The sequence below is a fragment of the Pipistrellus kuhlii genome, unplaced genomic scaffold (assembly GCF_014108245.1).
Source record: "Pipistrellus kuhlii isolate mPipKuh1 unplaced genomic scaffold, mPipKuh1.p scaffold_m20_p_16, whole genome shotgun sequence".
Lineage (NCBI taxonomy): Eukaryota > Metazoa > Chordata > Mammalia > Chiroptera > Vespertilionidae > Pipistrellus > Pipistrellus kuhlii.
The window spans coordinates 3,127,472-3,143,086 of NW_023425471.1; the positions used below are offsets into that span (position 1 = coordinate 3,127,472).

At 43.3% G+C, this 15,615-nt stretch overlaps 1 protein-coding gene and 1 long non-coding RNA gene across 6 annotated transcripts in view; both read left to right on the forward strand.

Annotated features, from left to right (window-relative positions):
• The first annotated feature begins 600 nt into the window (after nucleotides 1–600).
• CA5B (carbonic anhydrase 5B) overlaps nucleotides 601–15,615 on the forward strand; it is a 38,554-nt gene continuing 23,539 nt past the window's right edge. Inside the window, exon 1 of one of the 5 annotated variants that reach the window (XM_036439548.2) lies at nucleotides 601–822. The gene's annotated coding sequence lies outside the window, so the exon portion shown is untranslated. Of the gene's footprint in view, nucleotides 823–6,358; nucleotides 6,543–15,141; nucleotides 15,274–15,615 lie in introns of those variants that run through there. The other 4 variants (XM_036439547.2, XM_045582289.1, XM_036439549.2 and 1 more) reach the window with 4 other exon arrangements.
• LOC123650979 overlaps nucleotides 10,741–15,615 on the forward strand; it is a 28,414-nt gene continuing 23,539 nt past the window's right edge. The window contains exons 1-2 of the long non-coding RNA XR_006741775.1: nucleotides 10,741–10,754; nucleotides 14,944–14,948. This is a non-coding gene — a long non-coding RNA (uncharacterized LOC123650979). The remainder of the gene's footprint in view (nucleotides 10,755–14,943; nucleotides 14,949–15,615) is intronic.

A 15,615-nucleotide genomic window follows, 5' to 3' on the forward strand; every position in this document is an offset into this window, starting at 1 on the left:
CCGGTTTGGCTCAGTGGATAGAGTGTCGGTCTGCGGACTGAAGGGTCCCAGGTTCGATTCTGGACAAGGGCATGTATCTTGGTTGCAGGCACATCACCAGTGGGAGGTGTGCAAGAGGCAGCTGGTCGATGATTCTGTCTCATCGATGTTTCTAGCTCTCTATCCTTCTCTGTTCCTCTCTGTAAAAATTCAATAAAATATATTTTTTTTAAAAACACCTTAGTGACAAATATGAGCCACTGTCAATCACTTGACTTCAAAACCAAAGACACCACACGTTGCATATCACATAGAAACTAATAAAAAAGAATTCATTGTTAAATAGCTTGGTGGCAATCTCAATAAAATAGGTGGAAAACAGCTACATTCTAGGATTCATACCTCTCAACCTACTGACTTTGCTTTCTTATACTTTTCAATATCTTGCACAAATTTAGTGCTTGTTTTGATGTACAAGTTTTAAGTAGTGAATGTCCACAGGATTTGTGTCCTTGTAACTTGCTTCATACAATGCTCATTTCAGCCTAATAACTTATTAGTAACAGCGGTAACGATGGCAGGTAAAGTAGTTTCCATCATTTTTAATATATCACTATTGATTTCCTATGTTCCAAGCTTAGAGAAAGCAGATACAAAGTGAGGTTACTGTTTACCATGAGCATTACGGAAAGCAGTAAGTCTCCTGAGATAGGAAAAAGACATTGATTTCTCCATGTTTTTCATATTCCACAATACTCTTGAAAAGCAGTTTCTCAGCATATAGCTATTGATCTACTGCTCAGGAAGGTCAATTAAATATGAGATCACACAAACAGGAAACACGTGAGTCATTCTTTGTACTCATTCCAGGTGCCTTTTAAAGTTGATCAGAGTTGGAAATGCATGTGGGCATGTGTATGCTTCATTTGCTGTAAGAAAACAAGAGGTAGTGAGCACTGCTGTTGCTTTTGAATTTTGACCCCCAATGATCAAAAACAGGAATTTCCTAAACCTATTGCACCTAAATCTACTACAGTAAATTGTGAAACCATTTAAAATATGATGTTACTTCGTACATTTTTAAATATATCTGGCTGTGACACATTAAGATAAATAAAAACTTTTAATCATTGAATATGGAAACCTTTCATAAGATTTTTAAAACCCTGCACTTGTAAAACTAGTATCTACTACAATTATTTAGCGCCACTCACTCATTTTCTAGAATACAAGTGGTAAAGTTTTAATCAAATGTGATCCTTCACCTTTTAATTGTAATGCAATTGATATGTAATAAACAATTTAAAGAGGTTTATAATTATTATCCCAATTTGTTCAGAATAATCAGAGAGATAAAAAATGATTCTACTCCCTTTAAACTATCATTAGGTTAAGACATATATGGTGATAAAATATTTTTGCCTCATGTGCAAACCTATTCTATTTTAACCTAGTGGTTCTCGATCAAGGGTAATTTTGCCCCCAAAGAACACTTAGAGACATTTTTCAGTTGGTGGAACTTCGGGGGGCTGGGAGTTCGGTGATATCTAATCGATAGGTAGGACCAAGGGTTATAGTCACAGGACAGGCCCTCCTCCCCCCAGAAAAGTTTTATCCAGCCCCAAATAATAACAGCACCAAGTCTGAGGTGCTACTTTCACTGTGCAGATGCTTTTGGGTAAGGGACTGCATATTCCTTCTTAGTTTCCCAGTATCAGAAACGGCAACTTAGAATCTAGTATATTGAAGACAGTTGGTGCTGACACTTGGTAAACTGGCATCATTACTTTTTTTAAAATATATTTTATTGTTTTGGTTTTTTTTTTGAGAGGAAGATAGAGGGATAGAGAGTTAGAAACATCGATGAGAAACATCCATCAGCCGCCTCTTGCACACCTCCTACTGGGGATGTGCCTACAACTAAGGTACATGCCCTTGACAGGAATCGAACCTGGGACCATTCAGTCCGTAGGCCGACACTCTATCCACTGAGCCAAACCGGTTTCAGCATAGCAAGAAAATTTAAAACACTTTCAGGATATATCATAAACAAGGCTTTGAAATATTTTTGTCTTCATCCTGATATTTTATGCTTTATTTTAAGATGCAAAAATCTTATGAAACTAGGATATTCAAACGGCTCATCAGATTTTGTAAGTTAATTGACAGCCATCACCATTATGAACTTTGGTTTATTTTTTACAGGCTAACATTTTTTCACTTCAGTGAAAGTTAATCACTATTGCTTGAAGACAAAAATTAGACAAACTGAACGAGTGTGATTTTGCCAGTGTTGTATTTCTACAGAGGGAACTTAAAGGACAGCTACTTAAATGGAAGGCGTGTGTGCCTGTGTCTCATCCTGTGAATGAAGACCAATAGATTATGACTTCTAAGTAGTGAAAGCAAGACTCACACTGAGTTTCTGAAATTTCCTTGTAGATGTTTAAATATTTACACTGCTTCTTGAATGTTACATTGAAAGTTTTTCATGGCCTTGGTACACAATGCTTATTTTTGTAAGCTAAAATCTTTGCAGCTAGGAAAATATAGTTGGGCCAAAACCGGTTTGGCTCAGTGGTAGAGCATCGGCCTGTGGACTGAAAGGTCCCAGGTTCGATTCCTGTCAAGGGCATGTACCTTGGTTGCGGGCACATCCCCAGTAGGGGATGTGCAAGAGGCAGCTGATTGATGATTCTCTCTCATCGATGTTTTTAACTCTCTATCCCTCTTTCTTCCTCTCTGTAAATTATCAATAAAATATATTTAAAATATAAAAAGAATGCAGATGTGTTTTAAAAAAGAAAGAAAGAAAAAGAAAAATATAGTTGGACTTTTTGGTCTTTTTGATGTGCCTCAGACATGAAACAGCTTTGGCCACCAACACAGGCATCAAGCTAGGATGACCTAATGACTGTATATCTGCCTGGCCCCTGATGGATATAAGAGCACACTAATCAGGTGTTCCTTGCCCACCGCCAGGGGTGACTTTTCTGGTCTTTAATCACCTAATAGGCTGCCTGTTGGAGTTTACCCAAAAGTGTTTAGCCCTGCCCATACATACTTCCTCTGCCAGCCTTTATAAAAAGGTGAGGGGGGCCAATTTTCATTGTAGAACCTTAAACTACCTTCCTCTCAAAGCACACGAATGAATATCTCGAAGTGCCTACCCTGAAGTTTTGGCCAATGACAATGACCTCATACTCTACCCCACAGGAAATTCTCAGCTCCTTATAATGAAATGTCACTCTGGGAAGGCGATAAAGACCTGCATGCAGGACCTCTATTTCTACAAATCAGAGGTGCCGGATAGGTTGTTGCTCACAGCCAATCACCCATTACGCAATGTTCATCGCAAATGTGGACACAGCCACCAAACTTCCCAGCACAAGTTATGCAGGCAGTTTCTGTGAATGAATTGAGAGTTGACTTGCAAATTGAAATCTACTCGTCCTCCTGGGTAATAGTAATCTAAATGCTACTCTGGCCCTGGCTGGTATGCTCAGTGGTTAGAGCATTGGCCCACCCACCAAAGGGTCATTGGTTCGATTCCCAGTCAAGGGTAGGTATCTAGGTTGTGGGTTTGCTTCTGGGGAAGAGGGAGTGCATGCGGGTGGCAACCAGTGAATGTGTCTCTCTCACAGTGATATTTCCCTCTCTCTCCCCCCATCCCCAATAAATAAATAAATAAATAAATAAATACTACCCTGGATTTGGCCAGACCATTCAGGACTTTTATACTTTACTCAGCTGAATAGGAAAGTTTGGATAGTACATAGCATCAATTTACTAGTAAAGCACTGTGCTTTGTCATTATAGCAATGGTTTCCATTGAGGGGAACTATGTTTCCTTATGACACTTAGTTCCCACTTAGTAGCTTATAGCACTTTTATGAGGGACTAGGATTTCTCTTGCTACTCAAAACATATCAAACAAACCCCCTAGCTTTTATATCTTATGAACATAGCAAGACCTTAAAAATATTGCCATTCTGTCGATGAGCGAATGACATCAAGAGAATGACAATCGAGAGAATTCAGAAGTTCATGGTCAAATCTCTGCCCCACCCCCACCCCACTTTAACAAGGACATTTTCCTCTGTGCTCTAGTATGGTACTAGTCTTATTGGGTACTAGATCACTTCATAAGTTATGTAAATGTCTAATCACTTAGTTGTATGCCTGGAACTAATATACTAGTGTATGTCAACTTATTGAAAAAAAAATTAAATCTCTGCTAACTTTAAACAACTGCTTTGGATCTGATGGCCTGGATACTTAAATGCTAATTTTATCATTGCCTGCATTATTCTCCTTCCGTTAAGTCTCCCTTTTCTTAGCCCCGTCAACTCTTTCTTTTATCCAGTAATGATTGTATTTTAGTAAGCTTCCTCAAATCATCGGAGGAAGAAGATGAGCTAGAACTAATTGTATAAAAATCAACTCAGTAAATTACGTAGACTGTTTTTGGATCCATTTCTGTGAGTTCATTTCTCAGGCAAATATGACTGACAGTTGAAACATTTTACAAATGAGTCAGGCTTCTCAGGGCCAGAATGTTCTGTTGAAAGATTCCTTTCTCTGTGTTCCTTCTAGTGCAACATTTGTTCCCATTATCTCTGAGCCAGAAATGCAATGGCGGTTGGGAATAAAAAAGTAACTAAATATGCTATCATAAAAGTTTTATTGTTGATATATGAAGAAATAAAAGTAGCAGGATATGTTATCTTTCTCCACACGTGAAAAAGGCAAATATACAATGAAGATTTATTGAGAATGTATTACTTAAAGAAATGCATTCAGTCCTATGAAAGTGGTTTTTTGTTTGCTACCCAAAAGCGCTCCAACTAATCAACTCAAGAAGACCTGGGGTTACCAAATCCTTTCTCACTTGTCAAGCCCTTCTCTAATGTTCTTGTCACAGTTGTCTTGCCTAAATCCAAGATGGGACAACTTCAGACTGTAAGCCCCTGGAGGCCCATCTTATTTGTCAGGGGCGCATGTATTCAATGAGATGATTGAAATGGATGAATCAGATATCTGTACAGGGGTAGAAAAGCTGGTTATATATAATCTAGTCACATTATTCTTGTGGACTTAGAGTTGGAAATGGACAGAGAAAGAAAAGCGGGGTAACCTGTGAGCGCACGCAGGGCTGTAAGCAGAGTTTCAGTCTGTGTGATGTCTCCACGCGCCCTAGACAGCAGGAGCTCACTGGATGCCTAGAGAAGGGAAGTTCATCTGGAGGAGACATCAAGAATACAGATCACACTGTCAGACCTCAGAGGGAAGGCAGGGGAGGGTGGGGATAAGGGGGAGAGATCAACCAAAGGACTTGTGTGCATGCATATGAGCCTAGCCAGTGGTCACGGACAACAGGGGGGTGGGGCATGCGTGGGGAGGAGTTTTTGGTGGGAATGGGGGGGGGGGGTGAGGACAAATATGTGATTCCTTAATCAATAAAGACATTTTTTTTTTTTTACAAAAAGAATACAGGAGCTGAAACCGGTTTGGCTCAGTGGATAGAGCGTCGGTGTGTGGAATGAAAGATCCCAGGCTCGATTCCGGTCAAGGGCATGTACCTTGGTTTCAGGCACATCCCTGGTGGGGGTGTGCAGGAGGCAGCTGATCAATGTTTCTCTCTCATCGATGTTTCTAGCTCTATCCTTCTCCCTTCCTCTTTGTAAAAAAAAAATCAATAAAATATATATTAAAAAAAATAAAAATAAAAAAGAATACAGGAGTTCAGTTTACTCCACTCATCTGCCTAAGGGACCAGAAGGAACACCGGTGCACAGTTCAAGTTCAGAGCACAGGAACACTGGCTCGAGGAAACCCGGGTGAAGTGGACTTGAAAACCAGCTGGAAGGAACGTGCCTGCACCATCTGCTCATTATCCACGTACCCCTCCTGAGCCGCCTGCTCTCCTGTATCCTATTGACGTTTGGAAATGGGGAGACCGGAGGAAAAGCATCTCTTAGACTAGCTCTTACATCTGACTTCACCCCACAAAAGGAAGCCAGCGCTCAGGAGGGTTTCTCTACTCTAGAGTAAGGTGACCAGATCGTCCCGCTTTTGGCGGGACAGTCCCGATTTCTAATAATTTTTCCCTCATCCCATGGCGTTTTAAAAAAGTCCCGATTTTTGGAAAGAATCTTTCCAATCTTTCCAGAGACAAGGTGGGGGGCCGTCCACTCGACCTCCAATTTCTGCAACAAAGTTCCGCCAGGGAGGAGGGGGGGAGTCAGGAGGGGGAGCTAAGGGGCGTGGCCAAGGTGGAGGGGCGGGCCCAGGCGGAGCTTGGAGGCGTGGCCCGGGGAGGGGGCGTGGCTGCGGCGGGAGGCGGGTGGCCGGGCCGGAAGGCTGAGAGGGGCGCTGTCTGGAGTGGCGTGGCCTGGGGAGCAAGTAAGGACTGGGAAGTGGAGTCACATGGGGCGTGGCTTAAGGGTGAGGGGCGTGGCTCTGGCCATGGAAACCGACGAGGGGGTGTGGCTCCGATGGCCAAGTTTGCCAGCTGCGATCCCGGGACTAAGTGAGGCTCATGCTCTGGGGAACAGGCTCAGGTAAGGGCCAGGGGCCGGTGGAGCTGGGGGGAGGGGGGAGGAAAGGAGGGGGGAGGGGGGAGGGAGGAGGGTGGCTACAGCGGGGGCTGCCCCCTGGGGGAGGGCTGGGCCTTCCTCCCAGCGCTGCCCTGCCCGGTCTGGGAACCAGAGAGCTGTTTGCGCGGATTGCTGGGGTCACCGCGGAGCACGGTGGACTGGTTAGCCTGGGAGGGCATTACCCTCCCCCCCTCCCCCCCTCCTCCCCTCCCCCCCTCCTCCCTCCCTCCTCCCTTCCTCCCCTGCACCCCTCCTTTATGGGAGGCACCAACCAAAAGGCTGCACTTCTTTGGCTTTAGGGCTGTGCACTTGCCGGGAAAACAGCCGCCCCAGGGGAGCTGTGGGGAGTGTGAGGACCGTCCCGGGGAGGGAGGCTTGCCAGGGCGGGTTGGATGTGACTAACTCCAGAAACTGCTGGGAAATAGCTGGGCACAGGTGAGGGCTCCAAACCTGAGATCCTGATCCCACCAGCCGAGTCGCGGCCAGCTGGCTCTCACTTGGGTCAGCATCTTGTCTCTCCCTTCCCCTGGGTGTGCCAGGGTCTGTGGATGGAGGCCCAGCCCCAGCGAGGGGGTCAGCATCCCAGTTGGTTCTCGGGGACAAATCTCAGTCCTTCTGGCCTTTTGCTTTCGCCCAGAATTGGAGGAGAACCTCGGAAGTACAAATGTTGAGTCTTTGTGGAATTCCGTGTTAAATGCTACTGCCTTGAGGCTGGTGGCAACTCATTCATATTCATGTCAGTGCCTTCCCCTGCCCTGTATTTTAACTGGGAAAGTTTGAGAGGTACAAGAAGTTAATGTGTACACCTTCCTTCGGATAGAACCTGTTCTCTCCCAGCTACTGAAACCCGCATTGTTTTCTGCTTCCCCTACTTTCTTCACGGATGATCTAATTAGTGAAGGAGCAGCCAGATTTCTCTGGTGCGGGAAGCTACCCAGGACCCTGCCCCTCATCTGCCCTTGCACACCCCTCAGAGCCGGCACTGTTCTCGAATATGTTGGAAATGGGAAACCTTTCAGCTACGGAGGGCTGTCCTCCTTTATCAGGTGATTTTTTATATTTTTTATTGATTTTTTCACAGAGAGGAAGAGAGAGGGATAGAGAGTTAGAAAATCGATGAGAGAGAATTATCAATCAGCTGCCTCTTGCACCCCCCCCCCCCCACCACTGGGGATGTGCCCGCAACCAAGGTACACGCTCTTGACTGGAATCGAATCCTGGACCTTTCAGTCCACAGGCAGACGCTCTATCCACTGAGCCAAACCTTTTAGGGCTACTCAGATGATTTTTACATCAGCGCCAGGACTGAAATCCACCAAAAAGACCGAGAGCAGCGAGGACACGATTCTCTGTGCTGTCCACACCTCTCTGAGCCAGGGGGAAGGCAGTGGGGTTCCCAGCTGGAAGGCAGTGAAGACTGGCGGAACTGTGAGTGAATGGGTGGACATGGATATTTTGGAAATCTGATGGTAGCAGGACAGGCCACACTTGCATGGTTGGTTCGCAGCACAGTAAGCAGTCCCTGGGAATGTGTTTTGAAACCTTTGGCAACCCCCAGATCAGAAGCATAGTCTCAGAAAAGAAGTGGGTGAGAGGAGGAAGCTGAGAAACATAACCTCTCATTGAAATTCAGAGAATTACAAGCTGGCTTCCTTTCTAAATCAAGAGGTGAGGAATTTAAGGGTCAATAGGATAGGAATCAAGGAATTTTTTCAATGCAATCATTATCTTTAGTAGGACTTCATTGCTGTCTGTTTTGCATACATATAAATGTCTTAATCAGGCAGAGCCCAATGTATTTGTCATTTAATAAATACATGATTTTGAATGATTCTTCAAATCAGGTTTCTAAGTCTTCAAAACAGCCGAAACTGGTTTGGCTCAATGGATAGAGCGTCGGCTTGGGGACTGAAGGGTCCCGGGTTTGATTCCGGTCAAGGGCATGTACCTTGGTTGCGGGCATATCCCCAGTAGGGGGTGTGCAAGAGGCAGCTGATCAATGACTCTCTCATCCATGTTTCTAACTCTCTATCTCTCTCCCTTCCTCTCTGTACAAAATCAATAAAATATATTAAATAAATAAATAAAATTTTAAAAAACTAAGTCTTCAAAACAGCAGATCAGGGACCTGTTAGTAAAATTCAAGACATGCATAAGTAATTAGTGATCGCATAGTACTATAGTACAGAAAACTTAGCCCCCTCTTGAGCTTGTAAAAATTTAGTGGGGATGGAGTCACTTCAAAATGGAGTCGGAGCTGCCATCCCAAAGGAGCCTTACTCCTGAAACCTTTGGATTGTTAAAACTGAGCAAACATTCCTATGGGACTGTATCCCACACAACTGTTTGCAAAGCTAATAGGAAAGTAGATATGACTACATTGCTGAAAATGAGATCATTCTTTAAAATTAGTATATGCTAGCTTAGCTGCACCTATAGAAATTTCTTCCTTTGCTTATTAAGACTCAGAGAAATTCCTACTATTGCTGCATTTATTCCCCTTTCCTTTCTCATAAAAATCCCTTGCCTTCACCTCCTAATCCAAACATAATTTGGGTTTCTACTTGAATCAGCGCTTCCTGAATAGCTCTTCTATAGAATCTTAAACACTTGTTGCATCTCACTTTGTGTCTTTGTGTTTTGGTGTTGTTGTTTTTTTAGTAAATCTTTATTGTTCAGATTATTATAATTGTCCCCCTCCCCCATAGCTCCCTCTCACTTTGACGTTTTATTTTTATGTTAACTGTCCCATCCTTAAGGACAAACTTAAGTAAGGACAAATTTTCTGTGAAAGCCAGTAATGTATTGTAGTAGTTCATTGTTATATATTATGTTTGATAATTAAATATTATTTGTGGTTTCACAAGCTTGGGTTTTATGAGATACTGGATAAGTTTAAATAACCATCTCTAGCTCTAACCGGTTTGGCTCAGTGGATAGAGCATCAGCCTGCGAACTCAAGGGTCCCAGGTTCAAATTCTGGTCATGGGCATGTACCTTGGTTGCGGGCACATTCCCAGCAGGGGGTGTGCAGGAGGCAGCTGATCAATGTTTCTCTCTCATCAATGTTTCTAACTCTCTATCCCTCTCCTTTCCTCTCTGTATAAAAAAAATCAATAAAATATATTTTAAAAAATAACCACCTCTATAACTTTTAATGTAACATTTGGGATTGGTGTTAGGCTTGAGTATAAATAATTTCAACTATTGTTATAGGTATTGTAGCCCAGCATTAGCTAACCTAAGTTTCTGTTTATTTGGATTTTCATGGAATCCTCTTTACCTCTGACTTTCCATGCTCAGTGCTTCCTTGATTGCCTTTTACTGTTCCTTCTCCATCCCTTGGCCTCCTTAATCACTCCATTTTTTTTCAGTCTCCCTCTGTACATCTGTTACTCCAGGGGGGGGGGGGGGTTGTACCTTCTCTCTAGCCTCATAGCCTCTCCTGAGGACCAGAGCGGCTTTGCCAACTCTCCTAGACCTTTCTTCTCATCTGTACCCTGGACCTCAAATCCAATATTTAATGAGATGAGGAAGGTCATCTTTGCCTTCTCACCTACATCTTGTGCCAAGCTCTGTTTCTCTGTCAGGGATCCCTCCTCATTCTGCCACCGGCATCATCTAGCTGTAAAACCATGAAGCCTTCTTCTGCTTTTCCCTTTACTCCAGTTGAGTGCAAATCCTACTGTTTTATTTTTAACCAAAAAAATGGGGATCTCTTAATGCAAAGTGCCTTGTTCCTCTCTACTGCCACTATCAAGTTCAGTATTTTATATCTCCACGTGGATCCCTGAAATTTCATTTTAAACTCTACATTCCCAATTCTGAGCTACTAAATTCCCACCCAAAACCTGTTCGACACAATATCATCCTCATCTCAGTTCATGGCAACTCCATTCTTCCAGAATTATCCAGTCACCCTTGACTCCCATATTTCACATCTTACAAGCTGTATTTCCAAGTGGTAGCTAAGATCCAACTACCTCTCACCACTACCACTGCAACATCCTTAGATCTAACCCCTGGATTATCTGAATGATTTCCCTGATTCTCTCCTGCCTTACATCCCACTTGATTTCCAATAGAGTACCCTGAATGATCTTTTAGAAATATAAATCAGATTAAGTCCCTCCTGTGCTCCAGAAACTTCATCGTGACCCCATTTCTCTTAGAGCAGTAGTTCCCAATCAGAGCTGATCCCCCTTCTCCAAGGAACATCTGCAGTGTCTGGAGACAGTTTGAATTGTCACAGTCGGAGGGAGCGTGCCACTGGCATCTAGTAGGTAGAGACCAGACAGGCTGCTAAATGTCCTACTGTGCACATGATGCCTCACCCAGAAAACAAGAGTTATCTGGTCAAAAATATCAACAACGCCAAGGCTGACAAACCTGAGTTGGAGAAAGAACCTTTTTAGTGGCCCAGACATTTACTTGATCTGGCATCCATTACCTCTCAACCTCATCTCCTATCCTCTCGCTGGCTCAGTCCTGTCCTATTGGCCTCTTCACCATCCCTTGTATGTGCCAGACACACTCCCACCTCAGGGTCTTTGCACAAGCCATTTTCTTTGCCTAGAATATCCTTCACCCTGATACCCATGTAAGAAATTCCTTCACTTCCTTCAATCCTTTGCTTAATTTCACCTTCTCAATAAGGCCTCCCCTGAGCAATTGATTTAATAATCGGACACCCCTTTCCCAGTGGCACTCCAAATTCACCTAACCCTGCTGTATTTTTCACTGAATCTGTTATATCATTGTTGTTTATTGTCTGTCTCCCCCTACTAGAATATAAATTCCACAAGGGTAGAGACTTTGTTTTATTACCCTGTTGATCCTAGAACAGTGTCTGGCATCTAATATGTTTGATTGACATCTTGGTGAATGAAGGAATAAAAGGGTGATGGAATTAAAGGAAGGATGGTTGAAAGAATCATCTCGTCACTGACTTTCCCGCCTCCAGTCTTTGCCCACTCCCATCCATCCTGCACTGTGCTGACAGTCATCAGAAACCATCAGTGCTTCCTCCTGTACACGTAGAGTAATATTTGAAAGTCTTCCAGTCTCTTGGAAATTTATATTCTGTGAATTAATCTCAAATCCCCATCCTTCCCTACCTTCTACTGTGTCTCCTGGGCATCTGCTTGGCCAACACCTTAACAAATATTCATGGTAGACTTGAGATTATGGGAAGTTCAGATACATTTGGCTTCATTACCAAAAACAACATTTTGGTTTCATAAAAAAAAAAAAAAAAATGCAAGGTCGTCTTCAGAGTCAGTGTCCCCTGCAGTGAGATCAACAGTATTCCTAGGAGACAAACAGAAGTTCAGACTTCCAGACTATTACATGCAGCCCACTATTGGGTGGGCTTGGTGGAGGAGGAACTAGAAAGTGAGGTTGATTTCAGGCCTTTGGAGCTCTTGTGTCCTCCTAGTCCTCAAGAGCCAGTCTGGAAGTAGGCAAGAGACACTTCCTCTGGGTGAGGTGTCATCAGGTGCCAGCCTTGGCATTGTGCACAGATGGCATGATTGCAGAATGCAGAGCAGTCCCCAAGGCAGTACTGCTCTGGCCTGTTGCACCAACTCAGACTTGCCCTAGGGCTTTCCTCATGGCTCTGGAGCTAAACCAAGGATCAGTTATCCAGACTCCTCTGGGCGTCTCAGTGACAGGTCTCAGACCCTCACACGGCCCCCTGTGCAGGGCCAAGAGAACACCCACTCATCTTTACAACTCTCTTGGTGGTCAGGCATGCTGCTGACCTTGTCTTATCACAACATTCTCTTTGAAGGGCGGATCAGCAAATCCCTTTTGTTGAGTATATCTTGCAGTTGGCATTGTGTTCCCGGAATTTACTGTATTTTTTTAAAATCTAGATTATGAGCAAGAAAGAAATCCTTTTCCACATGTTTTCCCACCTGGAATTGATTACAACATAAGCCCAAGATTCGACCTGATTCAACTTCCATTGTCCTCTTTGGCCTTGGTTCCTAAGTACTCCTGCCTCCCCCACAATATCCTCATCATTGTTGACGTTACCCTGTCCATCTCTCTGTCTTTGTGCCTCTTATTAAAATAGTCTCTCTCTTGCCAAAACCAGTTTGGCTCAGTGGATAGAGCGTCGACCTGGGACTAAAAGGCCCCGGGTTCGGTTCTGGTCAAGGGCATGTACCTTGATTGCGGGCACATCCCCAGTGGGGGGTGTGCAAGAGGCAGCTGATCGATGTTACTCTCTCATCAATGTTTCCAACTCTCTATCCCTCTTTCTTCCTCTCTGTAAAAAATCAATAAAATGTATATATATATATATATTTTTAAAAAATATATATATATATTATTGATATTTTACAGAGAGGAAGGGAGAGGGATAGAGAGTTGGAAACATTGATGAGAGAGAATCATCGACCAGATGCCACTTGCACACCCCCTACTGGGGATGTGCCCGCAACCAAGGTACATGCCCTTGACCAGGATCGAACCCGGGACCTTTCAGCCCGCAGGCTGACGCTCTATCCACTGAGCCAAACTGGTTTCAGCGCAATAAAATATATTTTTAAAAAATAAATAAATAAAATAAGTCTCTCTTCTACAACACACGTTTCAGATGTTACCTCCTCCTGAAACTTAGAGCCTCTCCCTCTGTTCTCATTGAATTAAGTCAGGGCTGTCTTCATATCTAGCTTGATTAAGAAGTATTTAATTATGTTGAGTGAAATAAACTATACTCAGAGGAAAATATTATATAATTCCACTTATATGAATTATGTAGAATAGGCAAATGCATAGAGATGGAAAGTAGAAAAGAAGTTACTGGGGTTTGGGACATCATAAGGAATGAGGAGTTGTCTTTTAATGGGTAGAGTTTATACAGTGGGTGATGAAAAAGTTTGGGGTATAGATACTGGTGATGGGTACACAACATTGTAAATGTATTTAATGCCACTAAAAAGTGAAAATGATCAATATTATGTATATTTTACTACAAAGAAAGATAACTAAAAAAACCCACAAAAGTTGTTCGTTTAAATAGCTTTTCCTTGTAGATTGCAAGCTTGTGGGAATGGTGAAAAACATGACTTTTTTCATCATTATCCAGCACAATGCTTTGGATGAGATAGTCACTCATTACTGCTTCAATTCAAGGATAGAAAGAAAAACAGAAATAAGGTACATTTTGACACATCTGCTGCCTCCAAAAATGTATATATACAAACACACATAAAACTACTATAACAAACATGATTCTAATTTGGTTTGAGAATTTCTAACTTTTGTCAGTGAAGACCTTGATCCTAATTTCAGTGGCTGCTAGTATGTTCTCAGTATGAAGGGATTTTTCCTTTTCCTACACGTCACTTCACACGTTTGCAGATTTATTTATACACTTTGAAATGTATAAATAAATGTATTTACATACACTTATGAAAAAACACTTTAAAATGTTTAAGCGGAGGGTCTCATATCCCTTCCTATAAGATAGGAAGGACCCCTGAAGTTCTGCCTGATCTGTAAAGGAACTATTGAACCCAACCTGGTGTTACAGAGATGGGAATTGTGCCAGTAATCACTTTCATTGAGACATTTATTATAAATTCCTTTGCCCCAGGCACCATGTTTGGGGCTGGGATGCAAAGAGAAACAAGACATGAACTCTAGCTTTGGTGAAGTTATTTCACATACTTCAGGTGTCACTGCCCTAACGACCCCAGGTCGGAAGTCAGACGTGCAGGTGCGGAGCCTCTGTGGGTTTGAAGAATTTCCTGCCAGTCTCCTTCCATGTGTTGTCATGCATTTCTGCTCCCTGAGATCAGTCTGATCATTGGCAAAATGTTGTGGACAACAGCACACAGCACATACAATATTTGTCCAGGCACATGAACAAATAGCGAATTCTATCTAATAAAAGAGTAATATGCAAATTGACTGTCACTCCAACACACAAGATGGCTGTCCCCATGTGGTCAAAGATGGCTGCCCCCATGTGGACACATGATGGCCGCCACAAGATGGCCAGTAGGGGGGGAGTTGGGAGGGACCAGGCCTGCAAGAGAGGGCAGCTGTGGGCAATCAGCCAGCAAGGGAGAGCATTTGGGAGGGACCAGGCCTGCAGAGGAGGGCAGCTAGGGGTGATCCCACCGGGATCCAGCCTAAACAGGCAGTCAGACATCCTTCGAGAGGTCCCAGATTGGAGAGGGTGCAGGCTGGGCTGAGGGACACACACCCCCATGCATGAATTTCATGCACCGGACCTCTAGTTAATAAGAATTCTGCTTTGAGCCATCAGTTGTTCCTTTCAGGGTACATATGCCTTCACTGGACACACCTCACGGTTCCCATGGGTTTATCCTTCTCCCCTCTAGCTCAGATCTGGTGGAGTCAAGGGTAGAAGAGCTAGTTCACAGCCAGTAAACAGCAATGAGGTACATGAAGAGGGGACAGTGAAATCAGGACAGGTGCCTCCTTTCTCTGCATCCCTGAGGATCCTAACGTGCTTTTTTAAAAAAATCTTACTCTTGTTGGAAAGACAGTGTGAACAATAAAATTCAAGTCTGTAAGGGATGTGTGTCTTTAGTGGCTTCTCTTTTTCATGCCTTTTGGCAGCTGTCCTCTCCTGGCATTGCCAAACTGTTTAGAGGCCTCCAATAGGCTGAGGGCAGAATCTGAGGAGCACTAACACCTGCTGAGAACTGGGTTGGTGTGTATTTTCCTTCCCATGGGATGTGCATGTCAAGAAGCTCATAGGAGGAGACATTGCACATCTGAAAGCTAGAGTTCATGTCTTGTTTCTCTTTGCATCTCAGCCCCAAACATGGTGCCTGGGGCAAAGGAATTTATAATAAATGTCTCAATGAAAGTGATTACTGGCACAATTTCCATCTCTGTAACACCAGGTTGGGTTCAATAGTTCCTTTACAGATCAGGCAGAACTTCGGGGGTCCTTCCTATCTTATAGGAAGGGATATGAGACCCTCCGCTTAAACATTTTAAAGTGTTTTTTCATAAGTGTATGTAAATACATTTATTTATACATTTCAAA